This window comes from Lepidothrix coronata, unplaced genomic scaffold (assembly GCF_001604755.1).
Source record: "Lepidothrix coronata isolate B3197 unplaced genomic scaffold, Lepidothrix_coronata-1.0 Scaffold141, whole genome shotgun sequence".
NCBI classification, from domain to species: domain Eukaryota; kingdom Metazoa; phylum Chordata; class Aves; order Passeriformes; family Pipridae; genus Lepidothrix; species Lepidothrix coronata.
Window position 1 is genome coordinate 1964647 of NW_016690321.1, and position 21918 is coordinate 1986564.

A 21918-nucleotide genomic window follows, 5' to 3' on the forward strand; every position below is an offset into this window, starting at 1 on the left:
TTGCTTTGCAGTTATATCATGTCCTCTAGTTCTTTGACTATATGAGAGAATAAGGAAAGGCCAATGACGCCTTCTTTATACCATTTGTTATTGTACACCTCACTTGTGTGCCCTTTTCTTTGTTTTGAAAGGTGATTCTAAATTTTTCAGCTTCACGGTGCGAAACAATCCTTCACTGAGTATTCTTACAGTCTCTGTCATGACTCAACGTCATTTTGAGATTCAGTAAGCAGGGGCGAGAATAGTATTGCAGGTATACTGCACCAGCTATTTATAACAATATCATAATGGTCTAACTATGGTCCTCTGCCCTGCTCTTCAGGGATGGCATCATTCCTCTACTTTCTCCACAATCCCACCTCCATTAACTGAAGTTTTCACTATGACCATTTCACCCACTTGCACCATTTATTTTCCTGGCTTTGTACTACATCGAGAAACATTGCGTTTCCCCAAGAAAAGGCCCAGACCACCCAGCCAGGCACTTGAAGGGGCAGCTGAAACTTCCAGATCAGCTGAAACCTCCAATTCAGTCACAGGTCAGGCAGCAATGGCGGCACGGCCCTCGTTGTTGGTTGCTTTGGGATTTTTTTTTCTGAGACTCAGGTGCCCCTGAAGCTGCTTTACACACGTGATAATGCGGAAAAGTTAGGGATGCATTTCATGTGAAGATTTCTGTTGGGCAATCCCTAATTTCCAGCAGTCTCGGTTCACTGAATGTTATCTCCCAATTTAAGGTTACAACAGCACTGATAAAGCTGGACAATCGCCGCGCTGCTGCATTTAATTTCCAGCACTTAAGATCCAGCCTCTGCTGGGGACCCTTCACTCCCATCCCAAGGATTTGGGGTGGGCAGCACTGGGAGAAAACACGGGAGAAAGGAAGGCAAATATTCTTGATTTGTCATTAAGCCTAAACATCCCAGAATTAACATCACGCACCGGAATGGTTCATGTTTTTAGCTCCCATAAACCATTCCCGCCCTCCCCGCGGCGCCCACACGGCCAGCGCTGCCCCTTTAAGGCGAGGCCGACGCCCCGCCCCCGCCCCCCACGATGACCTCATCCCTGCCTTGCTATTGGCTGCTCGTACCGTCAGTCAGGCGGTGCCCGCCCCGCCCCCGCCCCTCGCACCCGTTAGCTTCCCCAGGTGCTCGCAGCCCATTGGTCAGTCCCCGTGCCGCTCACCTGCGCCTCTCCGCGCTGATTGGCGGGGGCGGTGCGGAGCGGGCGCTTCCGCGGTTGCGAGGCGCCGGCCGGCGGTGGCGCGGCCGCGCTGCGGGAGTGGGGGCGGCGCCTCTCGGCGGGGCCGGGCGCGGGCGGGCTCGGGGCGAGATGGAGCCGTGACCAGGTGAGCGCGGAGCTGCGCCTCGGCCGGGACACGCGGGGCGGCCTCGGGGGCCGCCGGCGGCACGGAGACGGTGGGGGTGGGCGCGGGCCCGCCCCGAGGGGCCTCCCCTGGCCGGGGCACGGCCGCTCCCCCGGGCGCGGGGGGGCTGCGCCCCTTTCGGAGCCCCCGCGCTGTGCCGGCGCTGCCCCGGGCGCGCTCGGCGCCCCTGCCCGCCCGCACCCCTCAAGGGGGCTCCTGGGAGCCCCGCGTTCCCTGAGTCGGCAGTGGGTGTTTTTCGGGGATCTCTTCCAGACGTTCCAGGCCGGGCAGTGCTGACAGGAGTCCCCGAGGGCTCAGGCAGCAGCCGCCTCCTGCCGCCCCCACCAGGCTCTCGGGAGCGGGGGTGACTTTTTCCTCTGGAAAGATGCTTGTCCGTGCTATGGCTGGGTGCATATTTGAGGTAACGTCCCTGTGTCCCAGCCGTCTGTCGCCCTCTCCCTGACTGTAAAATCTTGTGTCAAAGAGGACCGTAATTTCTCATACTCTCCGATCCCAGGTGAAAGCTCACCGATCTCCATGTGTGTAAGTGGAAATGCCCTCCTGAGACCTGGATCTGTGTACCCTTACACTTAATCTTGCAAACTTTGTGTTTTACACGGTTCTGTATGATGATGTTTTACAAGATGAACTGTGAGTGGGCTGAGTAAGGGGTTTCAGGTTTGCTGCTGCTTTATAGCAGTTCCTTTCTGGTATTGTTTGTCCAGACAGTCTCCGGGCCTCTGCTATGAAACTGCATCTTAGTCTACCATCCATAGGAATTACATTTTGAAGACATTAAAAATGTTTCTGTTTGAGTCTATAGCCTCCTTTTTGGATCACGAAAACCAAAATGTGCTTTTTGGTTTTGTTAGGATCTGAAGAAACAGCTCTGAATATTTGGAAAATATAAAATGTAGCTATTCTAGGCTGACTGTGTATGTCCCAACATTTTGTTTGTATATCAGATTTGCATTTGACATCAGGGCTGGTTAGCCATGGTATAGCTGACTTATTGAAATTATGTTTTCTAATTGTGTGTTGGTTTTACTTTCAGCTATATATAAGTGTAAGCTTTGAGCAGTGATTGCAAAATATACCTTTTGCTTGTGCAGAACCTCCTCAATAGGCTTTTGTAAAGACACTATTAAAATCCGTATTGTAGAACTGCTAAAAGTGCCTTTAGATCTTCATAAGTATTTCCAAAAATACTTCAGTCATTACTGAATATGAAATGAAAGGGACACCCATTTGTTCCCATTTGCTGCAGTGATTAAATGAGTGATCTAATAGTTGTGATTAAATAGAATCTAATAATAGAATTTAAAATAAGTGTATGATTTGAAGCTAACTGTGAACTCCTGTTCTTTAGATTCATGCTTTCTGCTGAAGGGAGAAAGAGACTCAGGGTTGAAAGCAAATGCTATAAGCTTTTCAGAAGTAGGCGAATTTACCCTTCTTAATTAACAGTTATTAACTTATTGAGCCCTTTCCATTTCTTCCTCTCTTATAATTTAGATACCAAATGTGATTTCAGGAAAAGAGTGAATTATTGCCAGTTATAGTTTCTTGAGCATCATATTGTTCTGCACAAAATGTAAGCAGTGCTGGGTTTTCTGGTTCCAACAGTTGTGGAAGCAGCTTTAATTTTTATTTAATTAAGGCCATCCACTCTCATCATCATGTGGGAGAAGGCTCTGAAATCCTGAGGCAATAAGCAGATCATGAAATAAAATGCAAAGAAAGGGAGTACAGAAGACATTTTGACATAGGACTAAAAGAATATGGCATTTTCCCAAAAGCAGTCTTTAATTTTTCCTCCTCTTGAATATGAAGTAATGGGAAACCCTTAGGTTTGAGGAGGAGTGCTTGCTTGTGTCTTTTTTTTTAACTCTGACTTCTACTGGCGTGGTAAAGCAGCAGCATTTTTCACAGACTCTTTCATCCTGATACTTCTAAGTGAAATGTACATTCAGGCAATCAAATTAATAATTATTTAATAATAATAATAAAAAGCCCTACTGGATTTCCTTTACTGTTGAGTGAGCCATGATTGCATTACTGTATGGTATTTAGTGGGGAAGAGGGCAACTGTGCTAGATAGAGAAGAGGATCAGAACCAAAAAGGTTTGGGTGTTAGAGCACAAAGATAAATTCTTAGGATGTATCAAAACGTTATCACAAGATTAATTATTGCATGCTTTTTACTTCAAAAACACAATTTATAGTAACTCTGAGTCTTCTGTCTTTGCTCTCTCTACTCAACTGTCCTTCCTGTGTTGTAGATAATAAAATTGGTCTGTCTCAATGTCTGTTTACTTACTGATAATTCGGTATTGTGATTAAGATCCCTTTTGAAGAGTACAGTTGATTTCCTCCATGTAAAAAGAGGTAACACTTAGCAAATCTTATAGTTATGCAAGGTTCTTCCTTTAAAGATTTTTTTTTTTTTATCAACTGTGTCCTGAGGGTCACTGTCTTTTCCTGAGAAACTGTTGGAGAGGAAGCAGAAAAGGCAACTGTTCAGCGGTCTGAAACTGTCAAACACCTACTCTGGGAAAGCCAAATCTAATTATTTCCTGTTGGACATATTGCTGAACTGAGACTGCAAACAGAGGATGTGGTTACACAGACATTTCTTTTAGTAGTAGTACTGTCTTGAACAGCTCATATTCCCATCTGCCTTTTTTTTTCCTCCCCATCATGTGCTGTCACCTCAGTAGTGATGGTATGTCTGTGGGGCTGCATGCTGGGCCTGTTAGAGACCTGATTTTTAATCTGAGCTTGTTCTATTCCTTTCCCTCTCAGACCCCCAAATAAAAGATGGGGGAGGGCTGAAGGAATGTGTAGCTACAGTGGAGGGAGAGCAGAAGTGGATTAGTAAGAGCTGCAGCTAAAGGGAACCATAGTTTAAGACTCTTCTATGATTCTTTTACGCATGTGCATCAGATGAAATGGGTGAGTCTGTGTGAATTCAGAAACTCATTTCTATGTCAATACTCAGTTCAGTTCTTCAGGAACACCTGTGTGTGGTTAATGTGTATGTTTTTCCTTCCATCCTTTGAGTGCCTTACAGAGTGCAAACACTGGTAAGTGGGTTCTTCGGGGGCAATGAATGGCATTGGGGTGGGGACAGTTTTCATTACCAGTCTTAGGTATGCTGTACTGGTCAGTCAATGCCTTCACATTTTTAAATGTGGGTTGTCCTGGTGGAGAACAAACAAAAAAATACAGGAATCTGACATCAGTCTGATAGTCTGTTTTCAGATGTGAAGAAACTACTGCTAACAGTATCTCACTTTCTTTGATCCTTTCCTATTTCTTATAAAATACACTTATTTTCCACCCAGATAAATTTTAGTTTTTCACTGAGTAAGGTACTGTAATTGTTTAAATTAGGTTGGCTTATATTTCAGAAATTGGAGTAATGGATTTAGTTTGTGCAGCATTCCTTTCCCCTTCCCTCCCCCATTTTCTTCTGTGTGTGCACAGCATCATTATTCTTGTGTGAAGAAATATTTTGGATTTAGGCACACGGCCATATTGATAACATCTCCATAAGAAGGTGAAATTTAACACAGTCACAAGTCTTTCTAAGTCTTGAAAGCTAAAGGCTGAGCTTTTAATTGGGAATTTCTTGTGCACCTTAACCTCATGCCATCCGTCTGCTTTTGCTCTCCTACCACAAACTAGCGTGTCGACTGCTTCTACTTATCCTTCTTAATTAACTTGTGCTCCCTATTTCAGCTTGTTTGGGCCCTGCTGATCCAGAAAAGCAGGGTTTTTGTGGAGCACAGCAGAGGAAGCCTGGTAGCTGCTGCTGCATGTGCCAGCACGTTATTTGTTAAGAGTTGATCATCGGGGGCTACCTCTGTGGCACTGAAAAAAAAATTTTCCCCTGGACATGGTCAGGAACTGCTGCTGCTGCCACCGGCTCTGCTTGCCATGGGTGCATGAAATGTGTATATACCACAGTGCAGGGGCCCCTGACATAAAGCAGTGCAGAAATTTGCCTATTTTGTCATCTTCAGTGAGGCAAATAAATGTACTGACTACATGTCATCTCCGTGTTAGGGGAACAGGAGACTGAAATGATATGTCTAGTTTTGTGAAATTAATTTTGGTTTGGGACAGTCTACATCACAGATTGTTTCAACCTCAGATTAATGCTTCCTGTAATATATGGCAATTACGACTAGTTCTAGCCACACTAGGGAGAGGGGGTGTGGTTCCTTGAGTTCTACCCCTGCTGTGGTTTAGTGGAGCACTGAGGATATGTCTTCACTGCACGACTGATCCATACGTTCAGCACCCTCTTTAGACTTACTCAAATGAGATCATCCTTTACACGCACCCATACCCATGTTATGATGAACTAATTCTTTCTGCAACTGTTTATGTGTGTGAAGGTGCAGCTCTGGGCAAAGATTAGACAAGATTCACTTTCTATCAGTTACAGGGAAGCTTTTTCTCCTTGAGGAAGAAACTTTTGGGAAAAAAACATTGAAAGACTCTACTTGAATGATTTCTTTTTTAAAAATTATTACTACTTTAACCCTCTTTAGTGATCTTTATAGCAATATAAGAAGTTTTGAACATAATGTGATTACAGTCTACATTGTAACCTAATTTCTGTCCCACTGTGTAAGATGGACCCAAACCTGGATGAGAGTTTTCTTAGAGTGATTGGTAGGACCAAGTTAATATTAGGCCTAATATTACTCTCTGAATTCTCTCTCGTATGTCCTGTCGGGCATGCTTTACCGGAACAGATCACTTGGAGTCTGAATCTTTTCAAAGCCTCCATCTGAGAGACAGGATGGGTGTTGGAAGGATGTGATATGAGTTCTGCATTGCCGTATTCAGATCAGACTTGTGAATCCTGTCAGTGAGTTTCTGTGTTGTTCAGACGTGCTCAAGCTCCAAGTCACCAGTGAAGGCAATAAGCCATTGTAATCACTGGAATAGCAGCCATTTGGCTTGAACACGTAAACACTGACATATAAACATTTCCATTGGATGGAGAAGTTTATCAGCAAGATGAGACTTCTGCATTTCTTAGAGATGACACTATTTTTTCTTCAGAAAATCTAGGACAGTAGAGTTTTGCCTGCATTGACTGTATAGTGAGAGGAAAAAGGAGTGTTGGAGGAATGTTTTGATTGTGCTATGAGCAAAGAATAATAAAAGCAGTTAAACTGTGGAATTTTGCCAGAAAATGTTTCAGTTATCAGATTAATCTTTGCTCACTTGCTGCAGTATAGGAGGAGCAGTAAAAGAGCTTGTCTTTCATTACAGTTGTAAGGCTGTTCTGCTGAATTTTTGTGAAGTTTGACTTAGTTTTGAAGGCAGGGTGTGTCTGTGTTCTGTCTTCAAACTGGATTGAAATTCCATGGAGTGAGTGAATAAGGATAATGACAGGAATATATTATACTTGCAGCATCTCTTAGCTTAATGGCACACACGTATTAGAAAAAAGTTGACAACTGTCCGTGCCTATTGCAAGCCAGTTTGACTCCTACTTGGGGTTCAGATGGCTAAGAATAAATCTCAGGATGCAATACTTTAACCACCTCTGATTGAGCAGGAGCTTCGATGACAAATAGGACTGAAAGTTTTAAAGTTGACCTTTTATTGGCCAGAGTATCTGGAATAAAACTTTAGTTCTTAGTAGAGAAAGAAAGATAAATATCTGGTGTCCTGGAGTATGAGTTTTACATGGGAGAACAAGGATGTCTGGACTCCTGAGCAGGCTGATGGAAGTGCTGGAAAGTCAGGAGAAGTAAATAAACTGAGGCAAGAAAGTTATTGCAATAATCAGTCCTGTTTTCTGAGTGTGTGCTTGCATGTACACACACACACAAGTTCTTTTTCACAAGGATAGTGCTAAGTTTTTGCAAAGATGCCAAAGTCACTGAGTATGTGTCCCGTATTGTGGCAGGTGAGGTGTCTGTCCGGCCTGGTGTTTGATTGTTGATTACAAATGCCTTGGAAGGGATGTAGAACTGGGGGTGTACAGAGAGGTTCTTCCCCTTCTGCCTCACCCTCCAGCTGAGTAGGAATAGCCTGATACATTCTTCAAACCTGGAATATTTAGCAGTTTGAAGTTTTCCAGAAAAAAATTTGCTGAAGAAGACACAAAGATTATTTTGGTTGGTTCTGGGGTTTCACTTCTGTAAAAGATTAGCAGATGCCCTGTACCAAGTGGTAGGAGAGGCTGATCAAGAAAAGACTCAATGTGAGAGCTGTCTGGGTTCAAATGAGATTCGGGAGAACGTGGATCATAAGTGCTGGAAATTAAATGCAGCAGCTTGATGATTGTCCAGCTTTATCAGCACTGTTGTAATCTAATATTAGAAGATAATATTCGGTGAACCAAGATTACTGGAAATTAGGGATTGTCCAGTAGAAATCTTCAATGAAACACATCCATAACTTTTCCACGCTTTCGTGTGTGAAAAGTGGTTTCAAGGGTACCCGAGTCTCAAAAAAGCCAAAACCCCAAAGCAATCAGCAAACACCAAAATAAAAAACTACTCAAACCCAAAAGATAACAAAAACTGGCACTAGGGCAAAGATTTAATATATGGATAAATATCACTCACTTATTTGTGATTTAACAAACCAACACCATCACAACCAAACACTCCATACCTGAATTTTGATGTTATGTGCTTAATGCTGTCAGAAGAATACTCCAGCAAAATTATTTTACCAAATTATGGCAGGTACTTTATTATCATGTTGGAATAGCAAACTCTTAACAGTGGTTAATTGTTTACATCTTTGTGGAAGACTTTCCTCGACTTTCTGAGGCCTTTTTGCCTTGCCTTTTAGGAAATCTAGGGTCTGCAATTCTGTGAAAAGTACATTTTAAGTATATACTTGGTTTTGTAGCCTTGCATCATTATCATGTTTTCAGTTGTATCAGCTTGACTATTTATTAAAGAAAAGTAATTGCTTGTTATGGATTCTCACGTTAAATTAATTAAACGGTTGTAAGTAATTCTAAATATTGACTTGATGACAAATACTGTAAGTGGTGGCAGAATGAATTCTTGATTCTGTGATAGAGCCATGATTAATGTGTGCTGACACATTTTATTCAAAGAAAAATAGAAACATTCTCTGTAAGGGAAGCCTCTAAAGTAGTAGTGTCACCTTTTTTTTGATTTTTATCTTACTGTAAATCGCTTCTTCAAATCGTTAACTGAAGAGTCGACCTAGTTGGTGTGCAATTCATTACTGTACTGCTGCTAAACCGTGGCCTTCTTTAATTTGCTGGGTGGGGATCAGAAAACTTTCACATTTTGTGATATGCCAACTGTCCAAGCATCGAGACTAATCAGTCTAATTGGTCTTATTCCTTCTGATGTTGAAGTAGTAGATAGCTCATTCTATTTTTTTTGCATTTCATTGGAACTATGGTAATGCTTCTGTCCAAAGTCCATCCAGTCTGAAGTTTATATTTAGGGAGGTGCCTGTTTTTTTTAATTTGATGTTATTGACAGAATATCATGGCATCTCAACTGCAGTTTTGTGCTTCTGATGTCTAGGAAGCCCTGAAGTCTGAAGAGCTTGGAGGAGGAAATGGAATAGAAACTTCATGTTAAAACCTTCCTATGATGATTTGTATTTTTTTAAAGGTGGCTAAGGAAGTAGGAGTGAAAGTATGGCAACTACAAACCAACTTCTGACACCTGCCATTTGAGACAACAGTCTTCCAGAGCCTCTGAAGTAATTTTTTTCTAGTCAAGTACCGCTATGCACACCTGTTCAGGCTGTATTGCCAGAGCAAAGTGGTGTGTTACTTCAGTACGTTTAGGAGTTTTTAAGGTGCACAGGAAGGTTATCCTGAGCCCTCACCCCCCAAAAAAATGGAATTCCCATTGCAGTCTTGACAAATCTCTGAAATGTACTTTTTTACTTTTCCCTATTTTTGTTTGGATGGATGTAATAAACTAGTCATAACAGGCTACAACTTCTACCATCCAGTGTTTAAGAATTATTTCAGTACACGGACAAGAAAACTGAGTATCATTTGGTGAATATTCTGCCTTAGTAGATCTCAAACACTGCATTCTTCAGAACTGACTAACTAGCTGTCCTAAAGTAAAAGTTCTGCTCTGCAAGTAGCATGGGTATGTATATACCATCAAGACTGTGTGGCAGTCTTGGTGGTATTTCAGTCCGACTTCTGTTGCGTGTGCCAAATGAATTAAAGATTCTATGTAAAAAGAATCCTAGATAAAGAACTTTGCTCCTTACTCTGAAAGCAAAAAATGGACTGTGCTGTGTTTAGTTTGTTTGTTTGGTTGTTTTTAAATCTGACTATCTGTCTTATTTTCTCTTTCAGTGACTGCGGAGAGAGCTGCTGGCATGGAAGTGAGCTGGGTTTGTCCGTGGGAACTGTGAGTAAGGTGTGTGTTGTATTCTTTTTGCTGTCTTTAGTCTGCCCCTTTAGTTCTTATGTGCTGAATTGAAAATTGCTTGTGGTCACTGAACGTGAGGAATAGTATTGTTTAGAGATAAAATATTTAAGTATTTTGAATTTGCATTGATGTCAAGTGTAACATCTATGCATCAAGGACTTTATAGTGTTAACAGCATAAACAGCACACTTGCCCACTTTTCAATGCTGCTGAGCAATTATAAGACTTGTTTTAAAGAAAGAAGCAGAGAAGGTTGAATTTGCTATCCTTTGAATCGGCAAAGAACAGCAGCGTTCCAATTCCCCCACCCCTCCACCATGTTCTTTACTCACATTCATTAGATTTACATTTTAGGGAGCACCTCTTGAGTACTTGCTACTTCTTTTCAATAAACTGGTTAACTTAAGCAAGACAGTGATATTGATATATGCTTCTCTGTGAAGCACTGAAGAAAAATCTTACCAATTTTTCAGTAGGGGGGAGATCCAAGGGTGGAAAGTTTGTTCTTGTAGGGGAAAAAGGGAACAGAGTATCTAGTAACTCAGTCTCAATTGCTGGTATTTTCACTTAATGAATGTCACGCTGGGTAGTAGAATATGCCAATAAATGCAAAGAAATTTGAATTGCACACCCAGTATCTGTTGATGGGGAGGAGAAACAAAATCAATTCAGATTGGTTTAATTTCTGTAGACAGTTTCATAGTCATGACTAAAGAATGTGACTGGGGTCAGAAAACTTATTCCACACTGTTTCAGCCTTTAATTTCACACTGTACTTGAGGTAATTGAAAGCTGTCATTTTTTCAGTGGGCCTTGCGCTCCTCGATTTTTTTGTTTGTTTGTTTAGGTTTTGTTTGTTTAGGTTTTTTGTTTGCTTTTCTAATGAGATCTAACAAATCTGTGGTTGCAGGGTTCAGATTGCTAGCACAGTGGGAAAACAAGCATGTTCCAAGGTGTAGCTTTTCATCAGAACAGCAAGCTGAATTGACTTGCTCTGGGGCTGCAGTCACTACTTGAAGGAGAGAAGGTGAGAATTTCAAACTGAGGTGAGGTGATACAATATGGACCTACACTCTCAGTCACAGCCTAGGATCAGACTGAATTAGTTAAAATATAAAACTACTTCCTCAGGCATGCTAAAGTAAGTTACCAAAAACATTGCCATAAAATCCTTAAGATTCTATAAGTTCTGCAGTTTTGCCTGCTACTTTGTGCTGACATGAACGCTTGTGCCAGGAACTGAACTGACTGAAATCTAACTACTTTATCTTGGTTTAATTCTTTTTTTTTCCTTTTAAAAATTTATTTTCTTTTAGTCTAGATTTGTTCCCTGGGCTGTCTTTCCTTTCTTGCTCAAGTCACCACTTTATTATGTCCCAGGCCATCCAGTTCTTGTCCCAAATTCCAAATCTTCTGTGTTTGAAAGTGTATTGTTTCTTTTGAGGTCTTATTTCCACGCTTCTCTTGTCCAGTGAATTTCTCATCCCAATCTGCCCTAAATCCACATTCACCAAGAGTTTCTTCATATTTTCTCAGCCATGAATTTCCAAGTCAAAGCTCACATCTGGCTGCCGATTGTCAGCATTCCCTTTTCAAGTTTGCTGCAGCCTCCCTGTTTCCACTGGTTGTTGGCATCTGTTGCCACATGCCTTTGCTGCTGGCTGAATCCATTGCTTCCACTAGTTGCCCCTATGGGGTGGGAAGGAATGCTTTGCCTCCGACATGAAGGAAAACTTAAAAGATGCGTCAGAGAGCAGTTGCAAGGAAGTCAGTTAGAAGGTGGTGAAAAACAGGCAATCCTGTTCTAAACACGCTGCAGTCCATCATGCGTTTCTTTGGCAGCAATGCAGGCTCAAACAGCTTGCTCCCTTTCTTGGCTCCCTCTGTTTTGCTGGCATAGCTGTTCTTGTGGCCATGGTGAGCCACTCTGGGGAACACACGCTCCTGGAAAGAAGTGTTTTCTCCTAGATTATTTTTCATCTGGTCTAGTACATGTTGTCTCTGTAAGATTTGTGTTGGTTTCACGATGAGGAAGGTATGAGAGCAGGAATGTGTAGCAGGCTGCTTAAGTTGGCAGCACTGCTAGATGTTTAAGTGTGCTCTTTGACATTACAGTTAAGTTGATCTTTCAGTGTGCTGCTGTTGCAAAGGCTGGTCAAACCTCTGCACAGCTGTGTGCTCCTACTTCTTCCTTTGCATCAGAGCTTGTGATTGTGCAGCCCCAGGGCACATCCAACTAGCTGACTGATCCTGGAAAAAATGGTTTCTAATCTTTTGCAGAGTGGATTGTCTGCTGGTTCGGCTGACCTGAGTCACCCTGTGGATGCACAATCATTAGATCAGACAAAAGGGAAGCTGCAGGAACCAACAGCTTGGTAGCAGAAGGCTGGATTCCTCTTTTAATTAGGATGTTGAGCCTATATCATGACCAAGGCCTAAAATATACTGGTGTACCTATTGATACATGATACCTGAACATCACGTCTTTTTTGGTCTCTTTTATTCTTTGAACTTCAGCAGAAATTGTTGTTTCTTCAGTAGCCATCATCTTTAGTCTCACAAACTGGATCATTCGTTCAGCACACTAAGAGGTATGATAGAATTAGGTGTCTATAAAGTACTTCACTAGTTTAAGGCTCAGCATCCTCTAAAATTGGAAGAATGTCTTCCTCATTCATACTTTGAGCTTAAATAAGATCTTCAGAAATTGGTGGAGAGTTCATTGTTTTTTTCAGCAAGGATTGTTTATTATAAATATCACTGTGAATCTCAAAACTAGCTTTGGTGTTATCAGTTCTTCTGTGCGCCCAGAGGTCATGAGATTGAAAGCCACAAAGTTCCTCCAAATATTGAAGCATGAAAAGTATTTCTTAAAAATATCTGGAATGGCAAACTACATTTCTTAGCCTATTTGTGGCTTTAAGAAATGAATGTTTAACTATGATTTTTCAAGACCTCTTAATGACTTTCTATCACTGCGGGACTGAGTGAAACAAATGTATTTTGTGAAGGAAGTACTTAGGACTTAAGAAATATCGTTCTTGATGAGTGGTTATTAAAATCATGTGCAAAGCTGTTTGTCTACAGCACAAATTATGCAGTTGATTGCTTTGCACTAGATATGCATCTTTTCTCCCTTAGGTCCTCACATCTCTATACAGCTGTTCATGCCTTTTGTCTGATAACATTGCTTGCCATTTTCTTGCTGACCCAAGCATGTTTTGACTCTTGTACTGATAGATTTGCTAGAGGTGGTAGCAGAGAGACACAATGATGATTCAAAGATATCCTCTCTTACTGTAGTGTTACTGGCACAGTACACATACAAATACAGATTATTTAGCTCAGATAAAGTTGTGCTGATTTGAGTTTTACCAGCATCTTTGTTCACATATGTTGCAGTCTTTGCCTTTATAATACAATCTTTGTAGAGTAGTGGCTTATGATTATGGTAAAATGGACAGCTTACACCTCCAAATCACTAGTTCTAATCCAGAAAGAATTTGGTTACAATTTGACTGCTTTTGCCTCCTCGTACCCCCAATTACTATGAAAGTGAAGGCAGCTGATGACAGGTTTATTTTGCAGAAGACAAATGTGTGTGGAATGTGTGTGTTAAAATAAAATTCCATGATCTAAGAAGGTCTCTCTTTAGTGATCTGCATAGTTTGGTTTCTTAACGTCATTCCTCAGGAACAAGTTCTCAAGGCTGTGCCCCCTCCAGGGTACAGTCTGTGATGTTGCTTACTGTATTATATAAGTAAGCCTTGTTGCTTACTGTATTATATATACTTTATGGACAGTTACATGTTAACTCTCAATTAAGTGGAGAAATAATTCTGCCAACAGTTGCATGCCTGAGTTAAGCTGACTGCCAGGAAATGAAATAATTTTTTTAATACAGATTTGGAGGTCTTCCTGTTGGTGATTTTTCTTTGCTATCTAAAGGTAAAAGGAATATCTCTCACTGTGATTGTTATAGCTTTTCAAGCTAATGTGATGCTTCTCTTTCATCTGCTGAAAACTGCACTTCTAGGTATTCTTTTGATTTGTGATGACCTGGGGGATAGAGTTGCCTTTGGGCATGCCATGGCATTCTCTTCCAGTCTTCTCACTCATTTCAAGGATTCGTCCACTTAAAGCCTCTTTGCCCCAAGATTGCCTCTTCTCTTGACTGAATGATCTCAGCTGGCATAGTCATTTAACAGAACACTGCTCTTGAGTTTAAAATAAAAAAAACCAAAACTGTCTTCTCAAAATAGCCCAGCTGCACACACATGCTGTTGCTATTAGGTGCTGGAGGTTGCTTAGCAATTCTTAAATCGGTAGGAAATTACTATTGCCCTGGCAACTCGGCCCTAAAATGCAAAACAAGAGAAAGCTGTTTAGAGAGGTGTCCTTTCTTGATCTGGGAATTGTACTTTCCTCATCCCCCCTGCCCACCCCCCCATGCCCCCCCAGTGCTTCTCTGATTTTTACTTACTTATTTTTAAATTCCTTTTATGTTTTAATTTTAAATTTTGAATTCCTATATGTTTTGCTCTGATTATTGAGGTTTCACATTAGGGAAGGTAGTACTGTTCTTTGATTCATTTAAATACTGTCAAGACCTTGATTATGCCATGAGTATGTGAATATTGCCAAAATCATGCAGGGGCAACAGTGTGCTCTCAGGAGCCAGGAGTGCTCAAATTATGTTGCTATAAAGCACTAACCCACTGTCACAACAATACAAGCAGGAACCATAACACGAGGGGGAAGATGGGACTGCTCAAAAGAAAAAATAGACACTACTTGTAAATATATAAATAATCATTATCCATTTCTGAGTTCTGAAGGTGTTCAAGACACTTCAATTTAAGATAGACAAACAAGGCAGAGTCAATTTTGCACAAGGTACAAAATTAAGAACCACAGCCACTAATAATTTTTAGAAAAATATTATCTTTAACAAACCTGCAAACTACAAAGACTAAACTGCTCGGAAGCTTGTTTTACATGGTAGCTTTTTAAGTGCATCCTCTTGCCATTGCAGCACTATATCACAGTAAACACACAGTAAACCTGACTAGCTTACTTGCTGGTGAAAAAGGTATTCTACTTTGCATTTACCATATGACAAAATACTTACAGAAATTTCTCTTAAAGCCGCTCATCCAGAAACACTGAAGGACAGCTCAAACCCTGGGAGGTGAAGGGGGAACAAAATAGACAGACATATGCAGTATGGAGACCTGTCTGACCAACAGTAAGCTAGTGAAAAGAAAACTGGGAGGGGGAAAAGGGATTAGGATTAGTTTCCTGTCATTTTAGCTCCATTAATCATCCCATCATAGGGGCAGACAAGCACCAGTGTTGGCACAGGGAAGCAAAAAAGGCATGTATCCAAGACCGCCCTTTTGGCAGGAGCTTAGGCCAACTTAGCTGTATCATACAACCACATCCTCTGGTTAGACACTGAACTGGCATTGCCAACAAAAGGAGCAGTCCAGCCTGCTCATTCCTCACTGCCTGTCAGCCAGCACAAGCTGAACCAGATCAAGGAACTGATCTGTGTTAAATTTGACCTGGCCACACACAAACTACTAGTTTTAATCTGCACCTGTTGCTAATCTGGCTTGCCACCCAGCCACACAAAAACTTGGCTATCATGAGGGACTATAAAGCACAAGGAAGTGAAAAAGAAATCAGGATGGCTACCTTTGATAGCAGTCATCTGAAGGTTGAAGATGGTTTAATCTACCCAACACATGCATGGTGACACAGCTGTCTGTGTAGTTGGCAATAGACTGGGGTGGCTGGTTTTCAGCTAAATAGATTCCCCAGTTGAAGAAGGGTCAGCGTCGGGATAAAAATGAGCAGCTGGACAGTGGAGGATTTAAGGGTTGGTTAAGCTGGTGTTGCTGCTGTAGAACATCTGTGGTATCACAGCCACTCTTGTCCCAGAAGCAACTGGCCCAAAAGTAGAAAAATGCCATGATAGAAAGCTTTTGCCTGGTTAGGCAACAGATGCAAATCCTTGAGGGTACTCATCCTGAAGCCCTTATTGGGGATGAGAAATACTTGATCTTAATACTGTCCATCAGCTTCTGGATGACTCACTTAAAGATTATGATGTGGTACATTTCTTTATGGGAAAGTTTCTAGTCTGTTCGGAAATGACAAGAAAACAAACACTGTAAAATTTTAATTAGGTTCTAAATATTAATCTGTGTAACTAACTGATTGATCATTTTATAATGACAGTTATAGGGTGGTATAGCTGCCTGGGAAGTCTAGAAACAGCCTTATGTTGGTTGCAGACAAGGATTTCATGTCTTTGACAGGACTTCCAAATATTGCAGCATGAATGGTTATAAATCCTCAAAGCATCTTTCAAATGCCTCTATGCCCTCATCAGGCTTTTAATTGAAAACATTAAAATCAAACTCATCCAATTATAGCTTTTATTGTAGTCTTGAGGACTGGATGCCTTTTTTTTTTTATTTTTTTCAATGTGGGAATATGTTACATACTAAGACTTGGCACTGATCTGAAAAAGAGTTCTCTTTCCCTTAGGTAGAGGCTGGATGTTTGTATGTAATAATGGTATAAGCTGGTTCTCTCCTTTGCGAAGTGCTGGGACAAGTGTTGATGATGCTACAGGGCAAACTACACCAGGAATCTGATTTAGAAGCAGTGTAAACCAGAAGACTAGCTTTTACACCTGGGTCAGTTTTCTTGTTTTTTTATGTGTCATTGCCGATTCTTGTTCTGGTCTGAAATGGGAGATAATGTGGAGGAAGGAGAAGGCAGGCTTACCTAATGCATTTAATGGATCATCCCAGTTTAGTTTTATTTGAGCTGCAACCCTGCTTGGAGTAACAGAATTGTTGTCCAGACTGCTTGAGAGTCTGGACAGTCAGGCTGATTTTTTTTGTATTTTGTGGTGATGTTCCACTGCACTATGCTGGTTCAAGTGTGCCTTGTTTGGAGGAATTGATCCAGATGAAAAATAACCAAGCTGAATCAGCAGGATGTAGAGACAGAGCAAGAATGACTGTCAAGTCAAGGTTTGCTTAAGCTGTGTTCCTTTGATTTGGGACAAACACTGAATGACATGCCAACTAGAATTAAGCTACCTTCCATCTGTGTCATTTTCTGCACGAGTTAGGAAATGTGCAAGTTCAGGTACAACTCTAGATAATCCAGCTGCTGTGCTGAAGTTTCATTGAACAATTTACTGGAGAAACTCTGGTTTATAATCCCAGTACCAATTAACACCATTCGGTATGATGTTGCTCAAGGTCATGTAGCAAACTGGTGTGTGAGCACCGATCTCTTATTCTGCTTCTTGTTGTCACTGGCTCGGCTGGACTGCTTTTACTGTGGCTTGGTGCTGTGCTTTTACCTAAATTATAGAGTTCCAGTGGTCTGGATAATGCAAATATATCTAGATTAGGGAAATAGATTCTGTTTTACAACACTGTTGTTAAAGTGGTGTTTGAAATGTAATTTTCCTAGTTCATGCAGGTTACAAATTCCTCGTTAAAAGAAAACCCATTATGTCAGAAGTTCCTAAGGGCATTTGCTGTTTACCTAGTTGAAGCAGATCTTATGTATTTGATACACATGAAGCTTGGTTTTCTCCTTTCGGGAAGAGGAAGGAAATCTTTCTTTTTTAGGGTAGATTGAGGAGGGAAGGTTGAGTCTCCTGCCATTCCAGATCCCTGCAGGGTGGGTGTTAGATATGTCTGTCACCTGTTTGTGATTTCAGGCCTGGCTGCGCTTGCCCTTCCGCATGAGCTGACCATCATGTGGAACCAGGCAAAGTGTAATGTCTCCAGTATGTCTCCTTCGATAAAGCGAATTGGCTTTGGCTCCTCTAAGGTGGTGGGAGCAGTCCTTACCAGCCAGCCTCCTACCTGAGCAATTACTCTTCCTTTTAGCCCCACAGGTCTCCCATCTACAGGGACAGGCCTGAGGCCAACTATATTGGTCATGATTTAACTCTTTCCAGCCTTTGCAAAGATTGTTAGAGTTTACCAAACTCTGTTCTTTTAAATCTGTGGTTTAAGGGTGGATGTTTCCAGGTTTTCTCTATCCATTGTAAAGAGAAGGGCACGATCCCATTTTTTTCTTTTCAAATTACGATTACAATTTGTTTTCAAATGGATATGATTCTGTGTTTACTTTGGACAGGAAAAATATCAGGGCGGGGGGAGGTAGGCACTTTCTAGCCAAATTTTAACTGAAATAAAAGCAAATGCTTCGTATGGCAGTAAGGTTTGGCTCAGTCTCATTTGTTTTGTTTTAACAAGTACCATGTTCAGTTGGTGGGTTTTCTTGTTTTCTGGGTTTTTTCCTCCGCCCTTCTTTTCTTTCCTACCCTTCAGATCATGACATAGGGACCTGGGAGTGAATGTATGACAACATGGATGAAATAACATATATTCATTACAGTAAATTCTTACTGTTGACTTAAATATATACTGAACAAATTTTTGAAACAAATGTACTGCCGCTTAGAACTTTGTTCTGAATATTATAGAACAAATGTTACTAATCAACTGAAGTATGAAACTGAAATGCAAGTGGGGAAAATTACTATTTGAACTCCTTTGTCAGCTATCAATTTGTTGTTGTTGTCACACTCATTCAGGTTAATTACGAGTATTAAATGGAGAATACTTAATAAAAAACTGTATTGTTAAACACGTTGTTCCAAGTTAATGCTTTTTGATTGATTTCTGGAGGATTATCCTGATGGTTTGTACTTTGCTTCTTTGCAGGTTGCTTTACCTGCATCTTTTTGAAGCTGAAGGTTAGCCTCTGGAAGTACCTTTTGCTTGCTAAATTACGACAGTGCAGCAGAGTCTTCCGAGTTTAGACTGGTTGAAACAGCAGCATACTAAGAAGCAGGAGACTTCCGTCTTCATTAATCAAAACCAAACACGATTGCCCTTGTATAATGTCTGTTACTGTTTAAATGTTGACACAGTAACCATTTCACTGGAGACTTACAGCTGGTTTGTTTCTCTTTAAATTACTGAACAGAAAAGAATTTTAATTTGAATATTGACTACTTATTTAAAGAATTATGGAAATATAATGACACACTTTAAAATTGCTTATTTCGCTAAAACCCTTTATATATTGCACATTTTGGTTACTGTAGCTGAGGTTTTAGACAGGCAAGTTTGTTTACTTTATGTGGAATATTTTTCTCTTATTTTCACCAATCGTGACTGGGGAAGAGAGAATGAAACAAGAACTATTTTTTGAAATGCAGTTGATGTTATCTGAAAATCCTCATTTGTTGTACCCAGCTGTCCTTCCAGATTTATTATGAAGGATTACTTTACCTGATTGGAATTCAAAGAGACAGTTGTTAGAACACTATTGTTGATATAAAAGGACAGCAGTCAAGAGTTCAGCAAGGTTCTAGATTGAGTTGTTCCAGTGAAGTCAGCCTATCTGTGTCTTCTCAAGATTGGGTTCCTAAAGGACCAAAAGTTGAGAATGTTCTCATACTTTTAAAGAAAATGATAATAATCTGTAGTTTCATCAGTAGCTGTGGTGACGCTGTTGGAGGTTTATGTAGGTTTTTAAACTGCGGAGTGTAGCAAGTTTCGATCACTAGTTTGATTTGGATTGATGATGACAACACAAACTCTGTACTGAACACGTTTCTCTATAACGTGGAAGACACCACAACGAACTGGACATATGGCAGAGACTCTCATGTGAGATTTATGGGTTTGTCTTGCAGGTTGCCATCACGAAAGCCAAAGTGGATTTCTCCGGCGTGGTGTGCCTGCCCCCTTCCGTCATTGCTGGAAATGGGCTGGACGGAGGCGGGGCTGGCGAAAACGATGATGAGTCGGTGCTGGTGTCCCTTTCGGCGGCCCCCAGCCCGCAGAGTGAAGCTGTTGCCAATGAGCTGCAGGAGCTCTCCTTGCAGCCCGAGCTGACCCTCAACCTCCATCATGGCCGAAACCCCAACCTTCCTCCACTCAGTGAAAGGAAGAATGGTAAGTGGGACCGTGCACTCATGTCTCACATAGTGTGTCCTCACTAAGGAAGTACTGTGGTGATGTCATGGTACATGTTCTGATGACAGATCTGCTTTTTAGTGCTTCTTACAGTGGTTTTTTTTGTAGGAAGAACTAATAATGTAGAGTTCATAAGACTGAGTTACACTAATTGATTGGAAGGATTGATGTTACTGGCTGTGAAGGTTCCACAGAGCTCCAGTGATAAATACTTTATATTATTATTTTAGGTCAATACCAGACACAGCTTCCACGTACTTTGTGGTGACTAAATGTTGTGCAAAGCTGAGACAGTCAGTCAAAGGAAGTGTTAGCTCATTTTCAGACTGTAGCCATCTGTAGATCCGTTTTCTTTGCCACCTTGGTCTGCACTTACCAAGGGTGAGTAACTTGCTCACTGCAACTGCCTGAAAGGTTCTGTCAGACTTATTGGAAGGAGAAACAAGACCTAGAGTGAAAAATTTAATATCCTAATAGGCCTTCTGATCCTAGAATGAGAATGACCTGCCTATGTTTCTCAAGTTGCAGGTACCTTATGGGCAACTATTTAGTGGGTGACAGTTTAGTGGCAAAATACAGGGTCACTCAGTGAGCGGAATTCCTGGCTTTGAAAGACTGTTAACTATCTGAAGCTCAGGGTCACCAGGCTGCTGTGCACATTCAGCCTCATCCTGTGACAGACTGATGAAACCATTTGATGAGTGGTGGCTTCTGTTTGGGGCTTCCTTTTGGTGATCTCCCTTCACTCCATCCTCTCAGGTGTACGTTGGTGACTCTTGGCAGTATGAAGGTCTTGTTATAGTCTGAATTCATGCTATCACCTGTGAGGTTACTAAGGATTTGAACATAATTGGGTCCTGTGTGCCTTATAGTGTTGGACATTGTAGAGTTGCATAGCACAGCATATTGGAAATGCTGAGGACCTTTGGAGTGACTTTATAGCCAAAACATAATGCTTATGGTAAAGTGATTTAGAATATTTGCAGTAATTTGGATTAGAGGGCTACCTCACTTAACATGCCTGGATCTTTATGTCCAGAAACTAAGCATGCCCTTCTCTGAATAGTGTATCAGTTATTTTGCTGTTTGGAAGAATTAATTAACTTAAACCCAAAATGTTGTTTTTTAAGAGTGTAAAAAGAGTTTCCTTACATTATATCATCATTACGTGATCACAGTTATGTTTACAGGCCTTGAGATGGAGAAAATAGAAACTGCAAAAACAGAACCAAAAGCTTCTAATACTTAATGTTTGCAGTCTTCTAAGTATAAGATAAAAGACAACAGGTGGAGATAAAGGTGGTGATGGTAAATAGAAGAAAATTGGAACATTAGCATGGTAGACTGATTTTAGCACATCTGAACTAGTGGTACACTGGGGCATTTTATAGTTATGAAGACAAGGAGAGATATCAAATGGAATTTAATTAAGATAGTATCGAACTGATAGAGAGCTTGAAGGCAACATGGGAAAAGCACATGAGCCTTTGTTTCCAGCACCTGACAGCTGGCCACCTTAAGGTGACATTGTGATTTTTCTGGAGGCAGAGTTCTTCTCTTAGCGAATAAGGCATGATCAAAGGTCCTGAACTGGGAAGAAGCAGTTAATTCTTGATGCCACAGGGAAAGGGATACTAGTGTTGGGAACAGATGAGAGTACCTTTTATAAAAATGAAACTTGTAGCAGCACTTTGAATGATATTGTTATGGTCAGAGGAAAGCATATTCTGTTACAGGAATGAAAGAGTCTTTGTAGGAGTCAGTTGTTTGATTAAGTTTAAAAACTGGTATCTTGGGAATATTTTACAGAAATAGATGGTTTTCCTCTATCAGAATAATGTTATTTTTATGGACTCAACCTTGGTGCTATTATCACTGTGGTCTGCAAATCTGCTTGACTTGAACAGGTTGTGTTTTAAAAGTATTTGGAAAGGAACACCCCTGCCCATACCTTTTGCCAAAGAAAATCGGGATATGCCCGGAAATGACTCATTAGGTGGGTCTTTTTAGAGCTGATTCTTTATCAGGGCTCAGCACAATAGTGGAAATTTTACTGCTGGAGGGGCAGCTTTTCAGACTAGATGTA

At 41.0% G+C, this 21918-nt stretch overlaps 1 long non-coding RNA gene across 1 annotated transcript; it reads left to right on the top strand.

The window, feature by feature from the left end:
• The first annotated feature begins 1299 nt into the window (after window positions 1-1299).
• Window positions 1300-19662, top strand: LOC108503581. Its single transcript, XR_001876867.1, has 4 exons — window positions 1300-1351; window positions 9723-9786; window positions 10709-10825; window positions 19550-19662. It is a non-coding gene; the product is annotated as an uncharacterized LOC108503581 (long non-coding RNA).
• The last annotated feature ends 2256 nt before the right edge of the window (window positions 19663-21918 follow it).